The sequence below is a fragment of the Gymnodraco acuticeps genome, unplaced genomic scaffold, assembly GCF_902827175.1.
Source record: "Gymnodraco acuticeps unplaced genomic scaffold, fGymAcu1.1, whole genome shotgun sequence".
Classification (NCBI taxonomy): domain Eukaryota; kingdom Metazoa; phylum Chordata; class Actinopteri; order Perciformes; family Bathydraconidae; genus Gymnodraco; species Gymnodraco acuticeps.
Window position 1 is genome coordinate 1,720,321 of NW_022990940.1, and position 25,823 is coordinate 1,746,143.

Genomic DNA, 25,823 nt, shown 5'->3' on the forward strand with positions numbered 1-25,823 from the left:
CATGCAAAAAAAACCCGGTTCTTCTACACTATTGTCAAATAGGAAGGGCTATGATGAACATTTATTTTTTGAACATTTATGAGATTAATGTTTATGGTGCTATTTTATGCTACATTCCATGCTGGCTAATGATACTGTCTATGCTTGCTAGCAACGAAGTAAACTGGATATAAAATCCCCAAACAAGCGAAAACCTACCAGTTTCACCCACTGCCTCTGCCACCTCCCCCCATGCCTGGTTCCTCCGGTTTGTATCCCGGTAAGTAAATAGGGACTGGTCATAAAGAACCGGGTGATTTACTACCGCAATAACTAAGTTATCCTCCATTTTTGTGGAATATAGAAATTAACTGCGGATCTGGTTCTCCCAGCTTGCACGCGGTTTGATTGGCTAGCGCTTGAACTGTCAGATTTGCATAAACGGATCTGATTGGCTGTCGCTTCCAGCTCAGCCGCAAAGATAAATTGTGAAAGCATTAAGCATCATTTGGTTGTAAATCGCCAAGACAAATGTCATGACTGGTCGCCAGGGGCGTAATAAGTAGGATATGGCCCATGATAATAATAATAACTTTATTTGTATAGCACCTTTCATACAGGGGATTGCAGTTCAAAGTGCTTTACATCAGTAATGTCTGGTAGGCCAGACAGTGGGGTTGACATTACCTTGTAAAATGTCAATAACGCTTACTGTAGCAAGCATGAGAAGAATAGTACAAACCAAAAAAGTTCAATCAACAATAAGCTTTTATTTAGCAACAATAGAAATGATGTTCTGATACCCAAAAGAGCAATAACAGAAAAACACCTAGAACCTACAGTAGCTATCCACAACTTTAGAAAGGGAATATTCAGTGCTTGATTGTGAGGGTAAGGCTTGCATAGTTATAGTGATGCACATGCGTTTATTGTCATAGTTTCATTTTAAATAGATATAGCTAAATATTATCAACTATGGCAAGACTTTAACAAACACACACACGTTTCACAAGTGCAGAGCCAGCGTCCCTGCTTTAGTATAGTCAGAAAAAAGTGCTACTGTGTCCAGAGTCAGGTAGACTTATGTGCAACGCTTTTAGTCTCTATACACATCTATACATAGTTAAGGACTTAATGATATTATATTTAAACATTTATTTAATTGAAAAAGCTTTGTTGTTGTGGTAGTGGATATGATTCTTGTTGGATGTGGTGACAATTTCCTTGCTATTAAATTCACAGAGAAACGGTTAGACAGATCTACAACTGATTGCAGGACACCGAAAAACAATCTGTTAAATTAGTCAAATTACATGCACCATTAATTTAGCTACAAATTGAAAACATAGGGAATGTTTCCAAATTGCCTATTTGCAAACCTCATTGCACTATAGTATGCAAGCAGTGTCCGAGTTAAATAAACGCTTATCAGTGTGCTCAAAATGCATCATGCGATTCTGCACTGAAGGAAATTGTTTCCAATACCAGCAGGAGTTATCTACAAACAACAAAATGAAGGTTGCACTCCATCTATCTTAACATATAAATACATATTTCTAAAATACATTCTAGTTTTTCCAATACATGCCTCTACCATACTCAAGTGGACATGAACCACAATAAATAAGAAAATGTTGTTGTGCTTCATTGTTCACACATCGAAGAATGTCTCTGTGTTGCCTTCAGACTTTTGAAGCATATTGTTTAACCCTACCTGGTGTTCTGCAAGAACTCCATGATATTAAAGTGGTGCAGGGACGACGCATTTTTTTAGGCCGACCTGAAAGTTAGCACTGCATTAATCCCATAATAAGAAGTCAATAGGATTTGTCTATCAGGCTTTGGATTAGACTCTTAAATATCTCAGTGACAAACAAAAGGTTAAGGACACGTATTGTTCAGAAAGACAATCTTAACAACTTAAACCCACATCTATTTTTGAGGCATAAATTCAACCGCCAGGAGACCATAGCTAACGTAAGGCTATAAACAATCTACACAGTTGCATAGCTGAGGTCACCACCACGACGCTAAAGGCAGACTAGTGTTTGGCGTGATGCTGTTTAGTAGTTTAATTTAGCCACTTGTTAGCAACCACCTATTTAAAGACAGGTAAAAGCTTAAAGCCTGGTATTTATGTAGAGCAACAGAACAGTACAATATCTTAAACTAGTGTTAATCACCAACCTCCGTCATTTATATCAAAAGCAAGTCACCAAAAGCATATTAAAAAAAAAACATATTGACTTTGTCACAAAGGACCTGGAAATGTTAAAACTTTCAAAGCCAACTCATTTACGGATTTAAGGATTCATTCCTGCACCACTCTATAGTTGCATCACGAATGGAGCCCTTGCATGAACCCCAGTACAGCAGTTCAAGTTCAAAGATGGTAAAAGAAGACATCCGTTTGTATGCAATTTGTGTGTATTTTCTACATATTAGTAGATTTCAGGCAGATTAGTGTAGTTTCTCCCCCAGTAGCCTTTCGAGTAGAGCCAGTCCTGAGCTTTGGTGTGAGGGTTAGGTCCTTGTTGAAACCACCTGCAGAGTTTTAACAATGATAAACATCTATTAAATAAGAGTAAAGCACTTTGAGGTAGCAAATAGATTTAAAAGTCACAGACTAAATTAAAAACACACAAATATCACAACACTGCAAAAATTATACTAGTCCTCCTTGTTCAAACTAAATTCCAATGAAATGTATGAGAGTAATAACACACAGCTGTAGTTGCATATGTTATCCTGGGGAGGGTGGTGTAGTGCAGCACTTCACATAAACACAAAGCAAAAAGCCAAGCTTAAACCAAACCTTGGACCAAGTGCAGCGCTCCTTCTCAATTATTATACAGGGTTGGCATAATTGATAACACAAGACAACAGGGAGGAAATTAGTGTATAAAATAGCAATGGGGCAATGAGCGCACAACATCATATTTACTAACTAACCTGTTTTTCCATTCATCTGTTGATTTGGTGCGATTTTTCCGGGCCATTCTCTGTTTTTCCTCAAGTCTCTTCTTCTCTGCACTTGCCAAATCTATAAAAAAAAAGGCATAGATTTAGAAACATGAATACCACCAGGGAAGGTATTTAAGCAGATGTAGTAATATGGCCTCATTCTAGGTTATACAATGTACCTATATCTCCATTCTCCATGGCGCATATATCAGGTCTGAAGCGACTGTCTGTTTGGGGAATAACTCCCTCCATGCTCTTCTCCAACTCATTTAGGTGCATGGCGAAGGAAGAGAATGCATAGAACTGCAAGAGAGAATATATTACCACAACATTTCAACTGTCAGAGGATGTGCAGCAGCATACAGGATTTCCTCACATTTCCGGACTTTTCAATAGATTTTCTACTTTTATCTTTCGTTATGGAAACAATACTGTTTTTTCAAGACATGAAAATCACAAAACATCCAATTCAATACTTCATATAGGATTCCACATCATACAAAAGTCCTAACATTATAGTTTTACGATGTAAAGAAAGCCATACAAAAAAGTATAACAAAAAAGACTTCAAAAAGTCCAGTATGTAATAAAAAGGTCAAAAGTCAAATACTATTTTAAGTATTATTTATCACAAAAAAGTCATAAGTCGGAGTATAGTGTTGTTGTCCTGTCTCCGGTACCTTGGCAGAGTTGTCTGGCCGTGGCGTTATCTTCCAGATGAGCTCGCTGCCAGGGATCACCGTCACCGTCTCAGCGTCAGGTGGAGGAACCTCCTCCGGCTCCTCGTCCACACTGCTCTGGGGTAACAGAGATACACAGACATACGTTTTACCCAGAACAAGAGGCAGAAAACAGTAGACTTTTAAAGCAATACAATGCAATACCTGTTTATTCCCCTTCTTCTCATCCAGATTCTTTTTGTCACTCTTTTTGTGGGCATCAAAGGCAGCGGGATCTACTGTGTAAAGGCAATCAGTCCATTTGCCATATATTGCACAGAGCTTCTTTTTGCTGCAAACGTACGAAGAACAAATGCTATAAAAACACAGCTTTGGATGCCTTTGATATTTGACATGTAGTTCAGTGTAACTGTTCTGAAAGCTTGAGGAGTAAAACTGATATGACAAACTGATTAAATCACATAAGACACAACTGTCATATTCACGTTGCTTTCAGGCAATACTAAACATCAGAAATTCAAAAAGGTAATTACAAATAAGGAAGATACCTTTTATCCAAGATGAATCCCTCCACTTTATGTAGCTCTTTCCCAAAGAGGCCACAGGGTTTGAACATCATGCTGCATCTCTCTCCGGTCCTGCCACAGAATGACAGACTGTTTACCAATTCTCTTTCACTTTTCTCCTTCTGCGCGCTGAGGCTCTCAAACTTTAATTATCCTGCTCCTCTATTCTGATGGCAAGTGTCCCAGTTCTGCTTCTATGATCAATAAGCTGAATCTCAAAGTAGACCAACACCCCACTGTAGAGCGCAGACTAGAGAAGAATATGCTCATGCACCCCGGTCTCTGTGCATGCAAATTCACCAGGCGAGAACGCATTTGCAGACAAAAGGAGAAGCACAAAGAGAAGGGAATCATTCTTACTTGTGATTTATCACTTCCACACTGCCATACTGCTCAATCCAAAGCTGACCGACAATGATGTTATGGACACAGCAGGTGGGGTTTGTCCAGGTGTAGCTTTCATTATATCTGCAAAAAAGGTAAAGATGAAACTCATTCAAAAAGGAGTCAGGGCAGACTTGTAAAGCAGTTTTAAACTGTGCACTCACTTGGGCAGCTCCAGTGTGATGAGTCCTTTGGGCTCAGCTTCTATACTTTTACCCCAAAACTTGAGTTTGGGGTAGATGGAGCCATGGAAGACAAAATCCTCTTTGAGGCCCTCAGCATGAAAGGCACTGACTGGAGGGTGGTGGCTTACCTGCTCCGACACCCACCTGAAGCCCAGATCGTCTCTGATGGAGAAGAGGGAGGAGTTTGTTATGTTATAAATCTTCAATTAATGTTTAGTTTAATACGAACCATAAAACATTTGTGCATTGAAGGTACCAATGACTCCATTGTCTCACCTGATGAGCTCATAGGTCTCCCCCAGCAGGGGGTTGAAGGGTTTCCCAGTCCTGTCCCACTGCGACGCTACTGCCGACACAGCAAACGCTGCAACACACTACAGAGCACTGGTGTATTATAACCAAATTACAAGTGACTCATTCAATTTTTGACAATGACAACAAATATACTAGGAAAAGAGCTAAAACATAACTTTAATGATAAGCAACAGCTGACACTATTTTTTGTATAAACTTTGAAGTGCAGTACCTTCATCCTCTCAACGGAGTCTGTAGCTGTGTTGGCCTGGTGGATGAGGTAGGTGTGCTCCATGTACTCTGATAACCGCTGGAGGAAACTCAGAGGTTCATTGAATATCACAGGCATGGCAATCTTTGACAACTCCTGAAAAATATGTTGGAGAAGACAGGATCATTGAAACGTGGAAATACTGTTAAATACAACCATTTTATGACCAACAAATAGGTCTTTTGAGATCTGGATGTATGTATACTCATAACATCCACAGTTATATTACATGTTTTGGTTGTGTTGCAAACTGACTTTTCTATCTATTCAAACACTCAACTGCAACAACTATACACACACAAACCAAATGCAGTGATTTCAAACACAAGGAAAGGAAAAAGTGGTAAAACAATGAATAATTAACTTATCTCTACACAACAACCACATGATTGCACTCTTTCACAAACTATGCGTACCCCATGTCTGTATATCTATCCGTCTAACCTCTCAATTGCGTATTCATGAATCATTAGCCACATTTAATTGGGGAATAAAACATTAATAGACATTATTAAATGTAATTAACTGCAGGCAGGCACTGGGTGAGGACTACGCTCCCTTAGGACTTGAAGACACTGATATTAATGACTATGTTCCCAAAGCCATAAGTTAGGGAGGAAGTACAAGAGCAATTTAGTAAGGTACTCCAAGCCTACTTTGCTCAACAGTAAAGTGAAGCACAACAAATATAAGGGTAAATCTGCCTAAGGAAAATAGTCTGTTCTCACCATGCCAATGCATTTTTTCAGGATACTCCAGATGCTGACGTCATTCCTGGAGAACATGGGAGCCGGTAGTGATGTTCTGTAAAGAGAGGGAGAATACAGTCAACCTTGAGAGAAAATGTCATTAACGAAGAAGAGTGTTTGTTTACTTTTTGTGTAAAATTCAAACAGCAAAAACTGGCATCTGAGGATAGGACATCTGGTCTCCTCCACACTCAAAATAATTTACTTCCATTACAACAATACTATTTTGCTTGCACTATTTAAAAGCAGACACCACAGCTTGAACTGATGTTTGGATACACAGTCACCTGACACCTGTAAGCTAATGAGCTTTCAGCTGGCCTTTTCAAGCCTCATGCAATACACATGAGTGGATTTACAACGGCATGTGTTGGTTTACAAGACCAGTTATAAGATACACTCCTTAAATTGGTATTTCATGTGAAACTTGGCTCAAAAACATCAACATTTGCATTTCTTTAGATTCATTGTGGTTGAGCGTTTTTAACTCACGCAGTACACACACAACTGCTTTTCTACTCCCTCATATGAAGCCTTTGCTGCTGCACTAAATCCTCTGTGCTGTTGTTGAGTTTATCTTCCAGCCTTGCTAACAGCTGTAAAGAGGAGTGTTTTACAGGTATGCTTGCTGGAGGCAGATGGTGCGCTTGTTTAAAAGTGTGTGGAAGCAACTACACAAATAAAAGCCATTACTTCAGCTAAATAAACAGAGAGGTTAGGAGTGGGGGTTTGCTCTATCTGTGGGATGAGCAGCGCGGTGATGCATGGCAGACTTTACGTCTGGCCTAGTTTGTGTTCCTCTTCACAAAACATTTGAAACTGAAACACAGGCCAACTTAAAGTGAGAAAGGACTTTCTATACACATGGACATGCTATATCCACATGTTAAGCATTCAGATCTTACAGCCAAAGAGCCAACTGATAAATGCAGACCAATTATCCATTATCCTAAACAGTATACTGTAGTAAGCAGTCTTTGTAAGGGAGAGCAGAGAGATGTTGTACAACCCATCTTCAGGCAAACAGGGACAGCTGTATCTTTGAATGACAGGAGCAATTCCAAATAAACAGACACCTCATAAATCCTTAATGCACAACACACACAAGTATACACACAGAGCTAGTCAGCCAGTCCCCTTTCCTCCAACTCTGAGCCAGCACTTGTTGAATTATTCATGTATCACTTGTTGGATTAAGGAAGAGAGGTCGAGCCAGAATCAGCATCCACGGAAATGAAAGAGATTGTCTTATCTTCACGGGAATATGAAAAAGAAAACCCACGCCAATCACCAAGCACTACGTTGATTATTCGCCTGGAGAGTTGGATCTGTCAGGAAAAACAAACCCGGCTATTCTCTGTGGATTGGGTGCTCAAACAAAAACACCTGACTAGAAAAACAGAGCGGCGTGTAAAGCTGGTTTCTCATTACACCGACTGTGCCTTTTTACCTGCCTATCCTCCTGCTGACTGAGATCTGCAACCAGTCATCAGGCACACATACTAAAAAGTCACATGTATGATATTCAATTTAGTTTCAATTCAAAGTTATACACTACTAAATCCAGCCACCAGTAGTGAATATCATCTTAAACAAAGCCTTGCACATAATAAACAGTGAATGAGCTGTACTGTATGAAGAGCATTCTGTATTTCCACTTGTCCCTTAGCCATCTTTTAAATCCAGAAAACAAGCATGACATCATAACTGGAGCACGTCCCACCTTTGATTTTCCACTCCGTTCTGCTGGGCGGGTTGGTTGCCATGGTTACCCTCCCCTGACATTCCGGTAGGCCCCCTGAGTGCGCTGGGACGGCGGAGACTGCTGCGAAGAGGGGCGTCTCTGCCCTCGTCCTCTTCACAGGAAGGACTGGCCACAGACAGGAAGCCGCTCACCGAGAGCTCCGACTCTGTGGGATGATGAGAGGGGGCAGATGCCAGGTCATGCCAAACACACACACACACACACGGACTCGAGTGGCCGGCTCGGAAAGCTGCACTACACTGTCTGCGAAATAAGCACTTGTGCTCGAGTTGCTCTCCAACTTCCTCCTCCCTGCTGCCAGCCAAACCCCACCTGAGGATTGTGTTCCAATGAGAGGCCACACAGAGGCTTCATTTCCACATTGTTTGCTCTGTGCTCTCTGGATGCTACTCCTCCCCCACCAGGGACATTACAGGTACTGTCAGTGACACAAAGGGGAGGAGAGGATAGTGTGTTGTGTCTAAAGACACAACAGCTGCATGTCTGTAGTCTCTAAACAGTCATCAAGGTTTTATATCTTAACATGTGAAAATATAAATGTGCACAGTTTAGTGTACAGTCAGTGTGTCTGGCTAGAGGATAACTCGGGAGACATCTATAAATAATGCAATGATTTCCGACTGGTCAGTGCAGAAACATGGTGTAGAAGGAAGTCTAGTGTAAATAATCACCATGGGGAGAAGCTATCTTTGTAGAATCCATTATAGATGTTGCTGATGTATATGCTCCACATGGTAAACATGCTAGCATTACATTACATTACATTTAGCTGAGGCTTTTATCCAAAGCGACTTACAATAAGTACATTCGACCAGGAAGACACAACCTTGAAGAAAACAGAATCATATAAGTACATCAGGTTTCATAGAGCCAAACATTTCAAGTGCTACTCAACTGGCTTTAGATAAGCCAGTCCTTTATTAGTATAAAAGTGCTTCGTTAATAGTTCTATCGCTCGAAGTGGAGTCGAAAGAGATGAGTTTTCAGTTTGCGCCGGAAGATATGCAAGCTATCTGCCGTCCTGATGTCAATGGGGAGCTCATTCCACCATCCTGGAGCCAGGACAGCAAACCCACGTGTTTTCGCCGATGGGAACTTGGGTCCCCCTCGCAGCGAGGGTGCAGCGAGTCGTTTGGCTGATGCAGAGCGTAGTGCACGCGCTGGGGTGTACGGTTTAACCATGTCCTGGATGTACGAAGGGCCAGATCCATTCGCAGCATGGTAAGCAAGTACCAGTGTCTTGAAGTGGATTCTATCAGTTACCGGAAGCCAGTGAAGGGAGCGGAGGAGCGGAGTGGTGTGGGAAAATTTAGGAAGGTTGAAGACCAGACGAGCTGCTGCATTCTGGATGAGCTGCAGAGGTCGGATGGCACATGCAGGTAGACCAGCCAGGAGGGAGTTGCAGTAGTCTAGGCGTGAGATGACGAGAGCCTGGACCAGAACCTGCGTCGCTTTCTGGGTCAGCTGGGGACGTATCTTCCTGATGTTGTAAAGCGTGTATCTGCAGCAACGGGTTGTAGCAGCGATGTTTGCAGTGAAGGACAGGTTGTTATCTAGGGTCACACCCAGATTCCTTGCAGTCTGAGTCGGGGAAACAACTGAGGTGCCGATGTTGATTGTTAGGTCAAGAGTGGGACAATCTTTTCCCGGAAGGAAGAGCAGCTCAGTCTTGTTAAGGTTGAGCTTGAGGTGATGAGCAGACATCCACTGAGAGATGTCAGCTAGACAAGCAGAGATGCGTGCGACGACCTGGGTCTCTGAGCGGGGAAAGGACAGAATTAATTGGGTGTCGTCAGCGTAGCAGTGGTAAGAAAAACCATGCGGGCTAATGACTGATCCGAGCGAGTTTGTGTACAGGGAGAAGAGGAGGGGACCAAGAACAGAGCCCTGAGGGACCCCTGTAGTTAATTGACAAGGGTCGGACTCAGACCCTCTCCAAGTCACCCTGTAGGTACGGTCTTTCAGGTATGAGGTGAGGAGGGAAAGTGCAGAGCCTGAAACTCCAAGTTTTTGGGGAGTGTGAAGGAGGATCTGATGATTCACCGTGTCGAATGCAGCAGACAGGTCCAAAAGGATGATGACAGAGGAGAGGGATGATGCTTTGGCAGTGTGCAGTTCCTCCGTGACAGCAATGAGAGCAGTTTCTGTGGAGTGACCTGCCTTGAAACCAGACTGGTGCGGATCCAGAAGGTTGTTCTGATTGAGATAACAGGAGAGTTGTTTAAAGACAGCGCGTTCAAGTGATTTAGACAGGAACGGGAGGCGAGAGACAGGCCTGTAGTTTATAACATCAGACGGGTTGATAGTGGGTTTCTTTAGGAGAGGGTTTACTCTTGCCTCCTTGAGACTGTTTGGAAAGTGACCAGAAGTTAGAGAAGTGTTGATGAAATGGGTGAGAAACGGTAGAATATCAGGAGCGATAGTCTGAAGGAGGTTTGAAGGGATAGGGTCCAGAGGACAGGTGGTAGGGCGGGCAGAGGTAATGAGGGTAAGAACCTCACTTGGAGAGAGAGGGGAAAAGGAGGTAAGTGTGTTGGTGGAAGGAGGGTAGGGTGACCCAGCGGTGAGTAGAGGTGAGTCAGAAAAAGAAGAGCGAATATCATCAACCTTTTTTTCAAAGTGGTTAACAAAGTTGCTTGACAGAAGTGAGGAGGGGGGAGGGGCTTTTGGAGGGTCCAAGAGGGTGGAGAAGATGGAAAATATTTTTTTAGGATTGGAATAGGAAGATTGGATCTTATCTTGAAAGAAAGTGCTTTTTGCCTGAGAGATCGAAGCAGAGAAAGAGGAGAGGAGAGCCTGATAGGTTAGGAGGTCGTCACGGTGTTTGGATTTCCACCGTTTCCGCTCTGCTGCCCTAAGGACGGTTCTATTAGCACGCAGTGCATCATGGGGACAGCAGGAGGGGACTGACGAGCCTGCCGAGATGTGAGAGGACAGAGAGAGTCCAGAGCGGATGAGAGAGTAGAGAGGAGAGTTTCTGCAGCAGAGTTTGGAGGCAGGAGTTGGAACGAGTCAGAGGAAGGGAGGGCTGAGAGCACCAATGAGGCAAAGGTAGAGGGGGAGAGGGAGCGAAGGTTATGGCGGACAAGTGCAGGATGAGAAGAGATTAGTTTGTTATGTTTGGAAAGGGGTAGAGAGAATGAAATGAAGAAGTGATCGGATGTGTGGAGCGGGTTTACAGAGAGGTTAGAAGTAGCGCAGTTCCTTGAGAATATGAGATCAAGGACATTGCCAGCTTTATGAGACGGTGGGGACGGAGACAGTGAGAAAGCAAAGGCGGTTAACAGAGATGTTAGTTCGTCTATCTTCCCTGTCTGGAGGTTGAAGTCTCCGAGAAGTACAGCGGAAGGGATGTGTGAGAGGAGATTATCTAATTCCTCCAAGAAGTCCCCCAAGGCGCCTGGTGGACGGTAGAGAACAACAATGGTTAACTGTATAGGATGGGTTACTGTGACGGCATGGAATTCAAAGGTGGAAGGAGTGAAGTTAGGTAGCTTGAAGAGGGAAAAGCTCCATTTGGGAGAGAGCAGGAGACCAGTGCCACCTCCTCTGCCAGTGGGTCTGGGTGTATGGGAGAAGGAATATGCAGTGGAGAGAGCTGCTGGGGTGGATGTGTTGGATGGAGTAATCCAGGTCTCAGTGAGAGCAAGGAAATCCAGAGACTGCAGGGAGGCGTAGCCAGAGATGAAGTCAGCCTTAGGAACAGCTGACTAGCAATTCCACAGGCCACCTGAAACTAGATGTTGGATCTCAGTGGAGCACTGTACATTTGTTTTGAAAATGATTCAAATACTTATGTTAAAAACTAAAGCAGTAAGGCTAATCACCAGCTCATAAGCTCTCAGTAGAAGAGAAGCGGATATTGGCAGTGTTGTCTTGGCAATTTAAGAGACAGATAAGGTGCCAAAGGAGTGTCATTGGGTTCAACCAAATACACACATACTGTAAGCACAGTGAAGCTTAATTTCTTAACAACCTATTATTATTTTATTTAAGTGAGAATGAAACACTGAAGAAGTTCAAAGCAAGAACAACATGCATTGCTGGAGGTACATGTAATTACAGTTACAATTATTAAAGTTACCTTGTGGAGCTTCTTTTTTTTATAACCATACAAATGTCCTTTTCTAATAGTTTTCACTGACACTATTAAATGCCTTCTTCATTAAAGAATTGCAGAGCAGATTATTTATTTGTTTATGTGCATTGTTTACATCAATGTTTGCAAACCAGCACTCTTCTTCCCTGTCCTACTTCTCTGCGCTGTACTGCCTAACTGCTGACAGTTGTTAAACAGCAGAAAAAGGAGAAACCATCGGCAGAAATGTGTGTCCTTTTCCTGAATAAACAAAACAGGGACCCACTAGGAAAACCCTTGGGAGCTTTACAATCAGAGAAATGAGCACGACGTGGCCATGCAACTGTATGAAGAACGAGATATACTATACTAAAGTACTGATCTAGTTTAACTCCAGTAGTGATATTAACTCCTTTACTTCAGTAACACTCCAGGTATCTCACCTGACACAGCGTCATAGAAGTCATCTTCAGTGAGGGTACTGAGGGTGGACGACCTCCTGCTCTTACTCAGAGACTACTTGAGTTCGTAGTGGTCGGTTGATAAGGTCTCCAGAGCCTCCGTCAGAGCTTTGTTCTTCTCCTCCTCTTGCTCCAACTGCAGGCTCCACACCTGAAAACACAGGACCACCAAACAGATGAAACGTACAGACACACACTCAATATATTATGCTTATTTATATATCGCTCTAACATGTGAGCAGTATATTTGTCATGGAAAATCTGTCAGATTTGTGACTGACTGGTGGTTTGATTGATATGAAGGTATTGATCTGCTTATCTAGCTGCCAGTGTGTGCGTCTTTGTGGTTCTCAGGTCATTGTTCTGACCCTGCCCACATATCTGGTTTCCTCCAGTCGGAACCAAACACCCCAGTCTCGGACAGCTCTGAAGCCCAGGATTGAGTGTCCCTTCATGGCAACCTGAGCCAGGCCACTGAGGGACAGACCAGCTGAGTGTTTCCTATTGTCTAACGCTGCCGTTGTACGTCCTTTGCTAACCAAACAGAAGGCGGGAGAGTCAACCAAAATCCACAGATGCTCGCACAAATTACATAACATGTGATAATCGCTATTACCACACCTTTTGTTAAAAAATTGGAAAAGCACATTTAGGAATTCAATGCATCTCTAATTAATATAAAAGGAGAGAAAAAATATTCTCAAAGTAAAGAAACCAATCATTTATGCTCGTAAAGATAGAGGAAAGCCTCCACGGTTTATAAACACTCAGTCACCTTGGGAAAGGCAGCTGAGAGAAACAGGAGCTTGTAAATCACACTGTAAATCTGAGACTGCAAAGCAGAGCAAACGTCTTCTTTTGAAGACAAGAAGTTTATCCTCATCTCTTATACTGCCTGAATTACTATCAGCTGTGTGCACAGCCATGCAAAGAGAAACACCTGCCAGTGCATCTGCTCGAGGGTAGGGTTAGAATTCATGCCCGTTACTCTAACTCACTGATTTCCTTTTCAGATATTTGGTTTAAACCATCATGGGGGAGACAATGTTTAGGTTATCACCTTCCTCCTTATCACTATAGATAATATTGTATGTGATCAACAAGGTCACACAGATCATTTCTAAGATATTAACTGTGATATTCCCATAAAAAGAGTACATCAAATGGCCCTGAGTGACTGTCAGCAGCTCAAACTGTATTTCAGGAACATGAAGAGCTCCAGACTCTTGTGGTCGAGATCAGGCCACATGATGGATGAGGAAGTGAAAACTCTGAGGGGCATATCAACCAATTTGCTGATTGTTTTTTCCTTCAAGGCTGACGATCTAGCTCTTGGTAATAAATATTGATCGGTTTAAATGCACGCATTGTTGATCCGAGTCACACAAATACAAGCTAAGGGTTTATCATGTAAATACTTTCCTGAAATACATTCTGTAGACCTGATTCCTTTTGTGCCGTAGACTTCACTCGGCACAACTTCATCATAGATACAGTAAACAAAGGTGAGAATGACTCATGTCACGTGCAACAATACACAGATCCTAACTCAGCAACAGAGAATAAAACAGCTCTGGTCCATGTGCTAAAGTTGATATTAATATAAAGCTGAATATCGGAATGTATCCAAAAACACATAATCACAGTTATCCAAGTCCATCCGAAAATAGACTTAACGTCGCAATAAGATCTTTGCTGTAACTGTGAGAGAAGCTCATTAGCAGCTTCATAAACACGAGACTCAACAGCTGCCTGGCACCTGCAGTCCAGGAGAAACTTCACTGTTGCAGTCATGTCCTCACTCTTCCTATGCTCTATGTTTAGCTCCTGTAGGTCATGTTTCTAAATAAAATACATAAATACAATTCTAAATGTGAGAAATCCACAAAAAAATATATATTTTCCTCCAACTGTGAGATATGTCCTACACACAGCTATATAAAAAGTATGGACACTAATTGGATTTTTATCATGGGGAAAAAATACATCTAGGGAAAAGCAGTATTATCATACTGTTCTAAGTCGTTGTGCAAGTCTTCAAGGAACAAGCTCTTGCTAATGAGACACATTTCACAAAATAGAATGCCTCCCCAATAATTAAATTCTCTCTTTTTTTTTAAACGTATGGTTGTAAATTAAATGAGTCTGCTGTTAGGGAGCTGGTGTTAACACTTCCTGTCCCAGGCACTTGGCTTAAAAGCCCTTCCAGGAACAGAACACTTTGTTGTGTAACTATCCCAGCCAGCTCTTTCATTCTCCCAGCATCCTCTTGCCTGAACACAAACAGCGCTATTTTAAGCCCTGCTGAGGCTGTTCTGTCGCTGGAGCCCGGGAGGGAAGCTTCTCCTTGGCCAACACCCCACAGGGGAGAGCATTGTCTTTGTTTTCAAATGTAGCTTTCTCTACTGAGAGGGGAAGCACATTATTATAGCTTTACACAGTACTGAAATATGTAACTGTTTGTCAAACTGTACATGACTATATGTTGCCTGGAAGCAACTACAGTACAACTATTTTAAATCGAGAAATACAGTACCAATTATACAGAAAAACTCTGTATCCCAAGTTTCTCTCTGTACATCCACACCATTGGCTTTAAAGGTCAGATTCTGATATGAGTTGAGATACGGTTGAATAAACATTTCCAGATCTCGTATGACCCGGAAAAGAAGAACGGCAATGCAGGGACCAACAGGAACATTTATCTGTGCCCAGTGAAGTCTATCCTGGGTGAGAGATGACAGTCAGCAGGTCAGATACCCATGTGGCGATACTTGTTGATGTTAAGGTCAAACGGTACTTTGTGATTTTTCAAATCCCCAAGGTGTTGTAGGGTGTTTTACAGACTGTTGACAGAAAGCTATGACATACAGCTTAGGAAAAAAAATGTTCTACCACTCTCCTGGCTTCAGAGCAATATAAACTGACAGATATGTGTATCTTCGTGTCACCACTAAGTGGTTTCAAGCTGGAAGCCTCCATTTGTTTTCTTGACAGGTGCCTGAGAAACACTAAGAAAGGATGGGCTTATAAATCTGCGTTGTGTGCATACAAGTTAGCAGCAGAGATTTCTCCACTTTACATTTCGTACAGTCACCAACCAGTCAGTCAAACTGTGCCCAGTATGCACTGTATAAATGTGGCACTCTCACTGGCACTTTCTTCCCTTGCAGCTGAAATGGGTCAGACCACAGATACTCACCGAAGGGGAACACTGCATTTCCTTTGAAACATGCTTCTTTATATCACATATGCCCGGACGTCATAGTACATCTGTACGGTACATTATGCACTGTGTCGACAACACATTGCAGTCTAAGTGGCAGCATCAGAAAGGATATGTGGCAGACAATGCTAATGGGGGATTAGAGTTAACACTGCCTAATATAGCCAATCACAGCAGTGTAGAAAATATAATCCAATAAGTACATCTAGTAGAACCAGTTTAGCATGAGATCACTAGTGGATATAGCATGCTTGTTAAGACATTTCCTTTTCATTATAATAATCTGGTTGTCAGAAATTAATTGTCTGTCCATAGTTAAGATATTTCTGGATGATGAAGGCTGCCATAAATGTTCTCAGCCTCCCTGTGATAACAGTGCCGAGTTATTCCTTGTGACAGGACAGCAGCTGTTGCCAATTCATACTCACATAATGTGGTTTGGCAATGTACACATCACTGTGTAAACATGCTGCATTTGGGCATTGTTGTGCGATGTTATATCCAGTTGATCCAAAGCAGCATTTGACTGTATCTGAGGGAAATTATGACATCTTCACCTTATAATACAAATACACACACCTGTAGATATGGGAATCCATACAATTATAATCCAAATTGCTGTTTTGCTAATAGTTTTTTTCAAAGTACACATCATACATTACAGTGAAACACAAAAGACAGCTGCTGTGTTATAATGATTTACAGCCTGGTTAGAAGTGTTACTTTAAATAAACACAAAAATATAATATATCCCTCTTTATGCTTTTGCTTTGACAGAACTCATTACACAATGAGAAGGTCTCAGTAAAAAGAATCAATGAGAAGTGTAATGCTCAGTACCACTTTAAATATGCTCAATTTAACGCTCAGAATTCAGATCATGACATACCTGATAATGACTTCCGCATATTGATGAATACCATACGCATAATATGCCAACGCTCAACAATCAGCCATCAAATCAAAGCCACTAAAAACATCAGAATCAATCAATTCAAACACTTCACGCTACAGTGAGGCATCAAAGACCAGCCCATTGCAAGCACAGCCAGTTGCTTAGCCAACAATGAAAAAAACAGATTAGATACAAGAAGAACAACTGTTTGGTTTGTACCTGTGCAGATACTGGTTGAGAGTGCCGTCACTGTCTCCTCTTGCTCCTCAGTTTGGATGCTCTGGCATGTGAAAGTGTGCCTGCAAGCGTGTATTTTCACTGAGTGAGGGTGAAAGCATGTATCTCCAGCTGAGCCTGTGAATATGCACGCGCTTCAGTTCCCCCGCTCAATGCACAGCCTTTCCCTAGAGCGGGAGTGTGTGGAACCAAGTCCAAGGGTGTGTGACTGTATGTGTGTATCAACACTGATCTGCAAGCTGAATGCAGACCCAAGCATAAAAGCGGATCTCGCCGGTGTCCTTCCTAGAGTCATGCCACTGATTACCTCACTGTTCCATTACTCTACAGCAAGGACACAGCCCAGCCGATGGGACAGCTGGACAGGGACACACACAAACTTCAAGCCTGATCCGTATGAGGGAGATAACACTAAAAGGGAGAAGCTTGAGGATTTTGTAATCATTCAATATAATTTACTCAGCCAATAGGAGCCGAGCACGTTGGTGAATATATGGGTATCAATGAGATGAAAATGAAGCCGAGTGGACTGCAAATTGTCACAAATGTCACATTTCTGCATGACAAGGATAACACTGTTTCACGTGCATAAAAACAATAATTACAACAATACACCATATTCGACTAACCTTTGTTTAATTGGCTGCATTTCATTGTGTGTCAGGAATGGTATGACCCCAAAGGAAACTGTAATCTGTGGAGTCTGTTAGTTCACATGCTGATGCAGGCTAGTTTAGAAAGATGGAAGGTTCCCTATACTGTACCTCCTCCTGTTTTGACAGCAGTTCAAGGCACAGATGGAGAGCAGCACAGGTTTCACTGGAGAGCTCACTGGTCTCTTTGGCTTTCAGTAGAAGTGGGGCAGGCAGTGCTGTTTCAAGAACAAAATAAAAATAATACATGTTCAGTGCAGATAAATTGGGCTACAACTGAGTTAGCATTGATTAATTTGTTGTTTTTGTCACAAACATTGGATCAGTTATGTGATTTAATAATTCTGGAGCAGTTGAAACAGTCTGTCCCTGAGAACATTGCAATATATATTAATGAACATGAAGTCACATGTCCTAGGGAGGCAGCAATACTGGCTGATGAGTATGTGTTGACGCACAGGCGCATCTTTGGTGAACGTTATGAAAGGAATGAATCTCAGAAAGCAGGATCTTTGTCCCCAAAGTTTGCACAGCATCCTAATGGCACAAGCAATGCAAATGTGTGTCATTATTGCCATCAACAGGGTCATTGGAAAAAAGAATGTCCTTTGCTAGAGGGGGAAAGCAACAATTTTCATGTGAACTCAGTTGGTTTGGCTACAACTATTCATAATCCCAAAGTTGGTGAAACAGAAGTCTTGGCTCCATTGCAAATGCAGGGTAAGGCAATTGATATCTCAGAGGTTGACTCGGGTTATGCTCCGTTTATGTCTGACGGTTTTGTAACTCTAGTTGGGAGTGATAAGAAAGTTCAAGTCAAGATTTTGAGGGACTCAGGAGCTTTGAATACTTTTGTGAGGGAGGCCATCTTGCCTTTTTCTCCAGATTCAGACATGGGGCGCTGTGTTCCAGTTAGAGGGATTGGTCTGCAAACCATTTCATAAACTGTTTCTGTCCTGTGATTTGGTCCAGAGAGAAGTGGAGGTTGGTGTTCGTCCAGAGTTGCCCGTGACTGGAGTGGACATCATTTTGGGAAATGACCTGGCAGGTGGTCGTGTTTGGCCAGATCATGCAAAGCCATTCAGGGGTAACAAAATAAACATTGCAGGAAAGAGTTTTCATGTTAGAGGCGAGGACTGGTTTTGTTCTGATAAGTATGGAATGATGAACTTTGCTAGAAGAAGCAGTCGTTACAGATGTAGCAGGAAGAAAACCATGAGGGCACAGATGATGAAAGCTGGAGGAACAGATAGTTGGAAAACTATGGCTGGGAAGAGCAGGTACTTCAGTTTAAATGATTGGAAGTGCAAAACATGTGGCAATGTCAATTGGGCTAGAAGGTCAGAGTGCAACATTTGTAACACACGGAAGTATGCAAAAGAGAGCTACATCTTTGGGTAAGGTGGGGCAGGCAAGGGGAGCTTCGTCCCATTCTTCTTGAAGTTTTGGCCGTACAGGCATTCCCTGTTTCGTCCACCAAGCAGCAGTAGTTGCTTTTCCTGGGGTTAGGCTGTAATGATTGCGGGTTTTGTGCAAATTTCAGTAGTCACTTCATGTACCTTTTTTCATAGTTCCTTCTTTGCCTAGTATCCCTTTTGATAGGCTTATAATGCAGTTTTTATGTGCTCTTAAATGTGCTACTCGGATTTATGAATTGGAAGAACATGTTGTGTCTAATGTTCTTGTTTTGTTTCAGGTTCTGAGGTGATACCTCATTCTTAAGGGGGGAGGTGTGACGGCCCCTAGGCCTTAGACTCAGGTCCCTGGTTAGCCACTCCCCAAATCAGGAGAGATTGCTGACACCTAATTTGGGTTGACTGCTCAGCTACAAGTATGGGTGCCTGAGCAGTCAGACTCTCTCTCCTCTTGGGTTGCTTGGCTCTACTGGACCTTGGGTTGTTTGTTTTATACTGATGCATGTTCACACACTACACACATTACTGATTAACTGACTTCATAGTTAACTTAGTTTCTTTAAATAAATGCACTTTAATTGGACATTAATCATGTGTGGTCTCCTTCTTTTGTCCGTCCTTGAGCCAGGGCGTGACAATATGTCAGAAAATAGGGTTAAACAAATCACAGTGGTGTCTACAAGACCAACAATCAACAGGCTAACGATTTGCTCATTCAATAAAACAGATTTATGTTTTATGTGTCCATGCTAAAAGATCAATTAAAGAGTGAGGGGTTAGGTCACTGTGTCAACTAGCAAAAGGCTAAACGACTCGTGACATTTTATATCCATGCCTATTTGTGACCCTGTCATAAAGGTTGAGCATGTTTATAAACTCAGAAGGTCAAGCGCTGTGGTTCTCAACCTTATCGAGTTGCACCTCCCCCGCAAACAATGATTAGATAAAAGTTGGAAAAAACGTCACTAAAATGTTACCTTCTTTATCGTTCTTTCCACTCACATTTATCCTAAAGCCCCTTGAAAGGACCCGACACCCAGGTAAGTAAATCGCAAGGTTAAGGTTTCGTCTCACAAAATAGTTTTTTTAATTCATTTTTCTATCCATTTACTAAATAATCAATTATCAAATCATTTCAGCACTAGGATGAAATTATCGGAAATAAAAGGACACTGAATTAACAACAATAATACGGGAACAATTCCAGGACTCCTACCACTGTTCTCCTCATTCTTCACCATTGAGAGAAATATTGACATTTCACTCTCCAATTTCTGCTGGGAAGCGTTGGCTGCCTGCAAGAGCAGAAGACAAAAGAGACACTCACTTATTGGAATCCTCCTCCTTAAAAATAGCGCTTCCTTCCCACTGCCACCTTATAAAACACCTGATTAAAAAAGGTCTGACATTTATTTTACCTGAAGGGCTTGTGACAGATTCCTCACTGTTTCTTCAGCACAACCATTGGCATCGATGATCAATTCTTCTTGGGTGCAGTGGCGAGTGCTGTAGGATGAATGTGCCTCAAATGCATCTAACCATCTCTAAGTGCACAAATATCAGAAATATTTACAAATGTCCACCCTTTCGGATTCACTTAGACCAGGGGTGTCCAAACTACGGCCCGGGGGCCAAATGCGGCCTGCGGACCATTTTGATTCGGCTCTCAGCAAATAAAAAAAGTATAATGAAATATGGCCCACAAAAAGGAAACTTGTGCTTGTCTTATATTGTACTTCTTAAATGTAAAAATATATTACACAGTAGTATTCATGTGTCAATAAGTCCACTTTTCAAATAAATTCAGTCAATTCAAGTTGGAAACATTTTCTAACATATCTTAGTTGATAAGAATAAAGCCCAATAACTTATTTACATAACAAGCTTGAAATACACCCTTCCTATTTCTCCTTTTTATAATCAATCTGAGGCTTCTGTTTTAAGGGATGAGCTGCCAACATTCACAAGCATAATTTTGCTAACTTATAAGGCAATATACCTCTAGTGAGTGGCCCAGCCCTTCGTATATTTTTCTGTATGTGTCCCTCGGTGAAAAAGGTTTGGACACAACTGACTTAGACAAATCAGTCAGATTGTTCAGAGAAGAGATATTGCATTAGCACAGAAGGTGAATATCAACTCACTTTTCTTGTTGCCACTGAATCAGTCTTTGAGGAGACCTTGAAATAATGTACAGTGTCATCAAAACACTTAAGCATGAAGAAGCAATGATCCCATGGTTTGACCTAGAATGACACAATTAAATGACTTACAATCACTCTTGCTGCACGATCTGTCAAACATCACCATGTCATCAGAACGGAAACATCCAAGGGGCATTCTTGTATAGTCATGAATGTTCAATCAATTACTACTTACCATGCAGTAGGCTTTTGTTAGAGACTTACACCCTTGTTTTCTGACACCAGCCAGGGCATCAGCCCTGAACAAAAGAAACAAATGAGAGAGCACATAGACACACTGTATAATACAACTGAACTAATTGACCAACAGTACACATGTAGAATCTGTTTAAAGTTCCAGTTTCCCTGAATGCTTTGGGAACTACTGATGTCGGCATCTCCAAAAATATTTATTTGGAGAAAATTGGATTTACTTTTATTACAGCCACTGCAGGCAACAAGGCATCGTCTGGTTAAATGTAGCTTAAAACACAGAACCAATCAAGGATAGCAGGAGCAGCTAGAGAGAAACTTCTACCATGACAAACAGTAGCATACATAATGTACTAAAAACTATACTATATATTTTTTATCTAAACAATTGGCATACATAAAGTTATCTTACTTTCTGGGATACCAGGAGAGCGTTCCATCCTCAATGACCACCCAGTGGGATCGCCATCCAAGAAAGCGTGAACTCTGTCAGAGACATGTGGAGTAAAATCAGAAACTATTTTGCAAAAGTAGAAGATATAAATGGTTCAATATATTATAGAACATATAGGTTTGAATATATTTTTTAATCCGTTTTGATAATATTCAAAATAAACTAACAGATGACACAAGTCATTATATACAAAACAAAGAATAAAAAGGGTTTTGAGAAATTTCTTAAATATAAAATAATGCTATTGTGTGGCATAATTTATTGTCTTCTGTTTGCGATTGTAGTAATGTGTTATTTATTATTTGCATGTACAGCACTTTGGCTAAAATGTGCTATATAAATAAAACCTAATTTGATTTGATAATAAGAAAAAAGTAAAGTCTATACCATCAAATGTGTCTGAAAAGAATCATTGCCTGACATATTGGAAGTAGAAAAAGAATACACTTCAACATCTGGGTACCTTCCAAAGAGGGCCTTCAATCTTCTTCACCCCACTGCTCTCATCCTTTGTGGAGAAAAAATAATAACAGGCTGATTGACAGGCTTCAAGAGGTTTTGTTAAGACCAGACACACTCAACTCAGTTTTCCTTTTGTATTACAGTAAAACCTGCATCATGTCAGAAGTGTATACATGAAATGTTCTTAGTAGACAAGCACTAGTTTTTTCTTCATCACAATGACTAAGCAATGTTCTGCAGTGAAGCTGTGCCAATTACAGTATATTACACATTGAAGAAAATACAATGACGGCTGACTTGCAAGGCTTTTCTCCACAGCCACCAGACCTCAAGTGAACACATTTAGAAATATATGAAAGAGGAGAGTGAACAAATATAGTTGTGTGGACCTTTATTTTGGCCCAGAGTAAGATAGCAATAAGGAGAAAAATACAAACACATAATAAGGTGCTAGAAATAATTAATTTAGACTCAGTCAGAAATTCCCTCGTGGATAACCCAATTTTGAAATGTTTAATCTTCTGGGAGATGTGAAGGAACTTAGTTATTTTTACTGGATATTTGTTTATTAAACTGAGATTTTTCCTAGCTAGATTTTGACAAATGGTTGTGAAAGAGGAGATGCCAGATGATCACAAAAATGCCCTGCTCCTATTAAATGTAAGGGGTGGGAAATGCACTACCTTAACCTTTATATATTTTTCATTATTTTCTTTCAAAAGGAAAACTTCATTACCTGAAAAATGAAAAACGACTTATCTTCACGTACCTTGACTTGATAGGCTGCTAAAATCAGTCTCAGTTCATCACTGCGGGTCAGGTCTAAAGCACTCTGGTCTGCAAAAGTTAGCCATGCAATAAATTACGTTGCAATACCCAAGCACAAAACTAATAGAACCTACTGTAGTATTTACACAAATGTATATTTAAAAAAAAGAAGAAATATTAACTCCAAAATGACCAGATTAAACGTTATGCACTAAAAATGTATTAGTAAGAGTATAAAGAGATTAATTACCATGGGTGTTTTTAATACTGGGGCTGGCTCCAGAGTTGAGCAGCTTTATAATGCACTGCTTCTGCCCCCTGTAGGCGGCACAGTGTAAGGGAGTGTTCCCCACAGAGTCCCTGCAGTGAATATCTGGAGGTTCTTCTCTACTGAGCTGAAGAACAGAAGACAGGGGAACAGCAGAAAGCAATTTAACAAAGCATAAAACGCTGATATACTTATTCAACATGTATAACTGAGTGTCCACCTTAAGCCAGTGATACAAACCACAGAAAGAAAAGTAAAATGATATCCCTGATTTGGTTTTCTGGAGAATCTGCTTAGGTCTGCTCAACAATTCAGTAAAGAATGCACATGATATATTGTTTTAGTTGTCTATGATTCAATCTTTTACCATTCTGCCAAAGCATCAGACATTATTATATTAAAATGTTGGATTTTTGTGACCAGTATCTGGAATATTAATGTAAACCTGTAGCATAACCCATTCAATCTCAAAACACAGCAAAACCTGTGCAAGGCAGTGGTTTAATGTGAAACGTTCTTTAAGCAAGAAAGAGGCTGTCAAGTGTAATATATTCTGCAAAATTCTTAGAAAGGTCAGACCAGTTTAGACAGAGTGGAGATGTCCCCCTCTCTGGCTGCTTCCAGAAGCTTCTCCTCCCACCGCCTTGTCTCTCTCCTCTCTGCAGCTGCACAAATCAAACACCATTTGAGAACAAAGGCAGATGATCCACAGTAATGAGAAGCAATCAGCATTTAAAAAATTACCCTCCAGCATTGTAATGATTTCATCATCCTCTGTCACATCTTTAGGGATTTGAGCTGTTCCATTGATTATGTTGGAACAGGCATCATACCGCAGCAGCAAGAGAACAATCTCCTTTAAGCAGAGAATTTTTTTTACATCTGACCATCATTTGTCATCATTTTAAAGTTTGAATACTATCTGGTGGTGTCTGAGACAGTGAATTCAGCTCACAAGTTATAAAGCAGGGCACACCTATATAGTAATGGGCAGGCAAGGCACTCAATATTATTATTTTGTTTACCTTTCTCCCAGTAAACGCTGCTTTGTGTAGAGGTGTGTCACCCATGGTATTCTGCAAATTTGCATCAGCACCTGCCTGCAAATATGGTAAATGTAGTAAATACAACTGGCTGTAAATACTTACTGGAGATAATATTTATCTTTTTTTTTTTAATTCTACTAATTCAATATTAACATACAATCAATGAAACAGACAATCAAAAACAAAATAAGAAGAAACGGGAGGGCAGAAAGCAGAGCTAATTATGAAAATAGCCCTCCCCTTACTCATCCAGTTTTTAACTATTTTGGTCAAGGATCCAAATATTACGGCATTTTAACTACAAACTTAGGAGGTTGGTTTCCATGTATGTAAGTAAAAACACACATAAATAAACAAAATGTTATGTATACAAACACATAGGCCTACACATATTATGTACACGTACACACATACTTCAAGTTTCAAAGTATGATTTGAAAAGGTCATTTCCAGGGCAAAAAGGAAATGCAATACCAAAACAATGAAAAGCAAAATGAAAAAGAAAGTAGGATAAAGGTTTTTTTTTTAAATCTTAAAGTTTATACTAATCCATGAACAGATTACAATAGGCCTATAGTTTAATTTATTATCCTTTTTTAAAAAAGGTAAACCAAAACACAAAGACAACACAAAACAAGAAACAAACAAAAGGACCGTTATATGAACACATCTCACCTTAAGCAGCTCCTGCACAGCTTCCCTGTGTCCAGAGCAGCAGGCCAGGTGGAGGGGGGTCCATCCTAAACTGGCTTTAGATCTGGCTTTACAGACACAGGGGAAGTGAGGAACATGATCCTCATACCTGAAGAAGAACAGCAGTGCTAGTCGACGGCTAATGGCTAATCTCCTCTATACTTACATCTGCAGTTGATGTTCAGAGAGCTGCTTTGGTTGATTCTCGACTGAAGGAGGCTCTGAATATGAGAACAACTGCCGTCTTTAGCGTAGAGGAGAAGCTTTTCCTCAAGTGTGTTTGCCTCCATCACCACTTCACCTCCTTTGGCCCCGTAGCATAGCTAATGCAAATTTTACGGCTGTCACAGATATTGGAGACCAAAAAACCGTTTGTTAACTGATGCTAACACAACCAGTAAAGGTGAACAAAGCTTCTGAGTGAAACATTAACACAGTCAGTAGCCAACTTAATTTAACGTAGCTTGCTTTCTTTTAGCTTGTGGAGGGGAAGTTTAAAACAACAACAAATGTACCCAAAGGCTAAGGTACAACACAAACAACTTAGCTTGTTGCCTAATGCAATACACGCTTTAGACTTACAGGGAAAGATTTTAAACTCCTACTTTAATCAACTTTCGCGAGTGTGTTTGAGAGTTCAAGCCACAGTTAAAGGCCAACCAACACTACTCGAAATGTGATCATGTCAATCAGCTGACAGCTGTTGGGTCGTCTTGTGACCAGGCAGTGTTTGTGTGTGTATGTGTGTCTATGCAGGGGAGTAGCTGGGGGGGGAGGTTAGGATGATTCCAAGGGCCCAGCACTGGGAGGGGAGGGGAGGGGAGGGGGGGGCAGAGAACACTATTATTATCTTTTTATTAATATGGTTTTATTATTATCCTAAAGTAAGTTAATGTAGATGACTCAAAAGTATAATTGCCTGTATTTAAAAAAA

The 25,823-nt window shown here is 41.1% G+C and overlaps 1 pseudogene; it reads right to left on the bottom strand.

The window, feature by feature from the left end:
* Positions 1–729: 729 nt before the first annotated feature.
* On the bottom strand, positions 730–25,603 carry LOC117558433 (annotated as a pseudogene).
* Between the last annotated feature and the right edge of the window lie 220 nt (positions 25,604–25,823).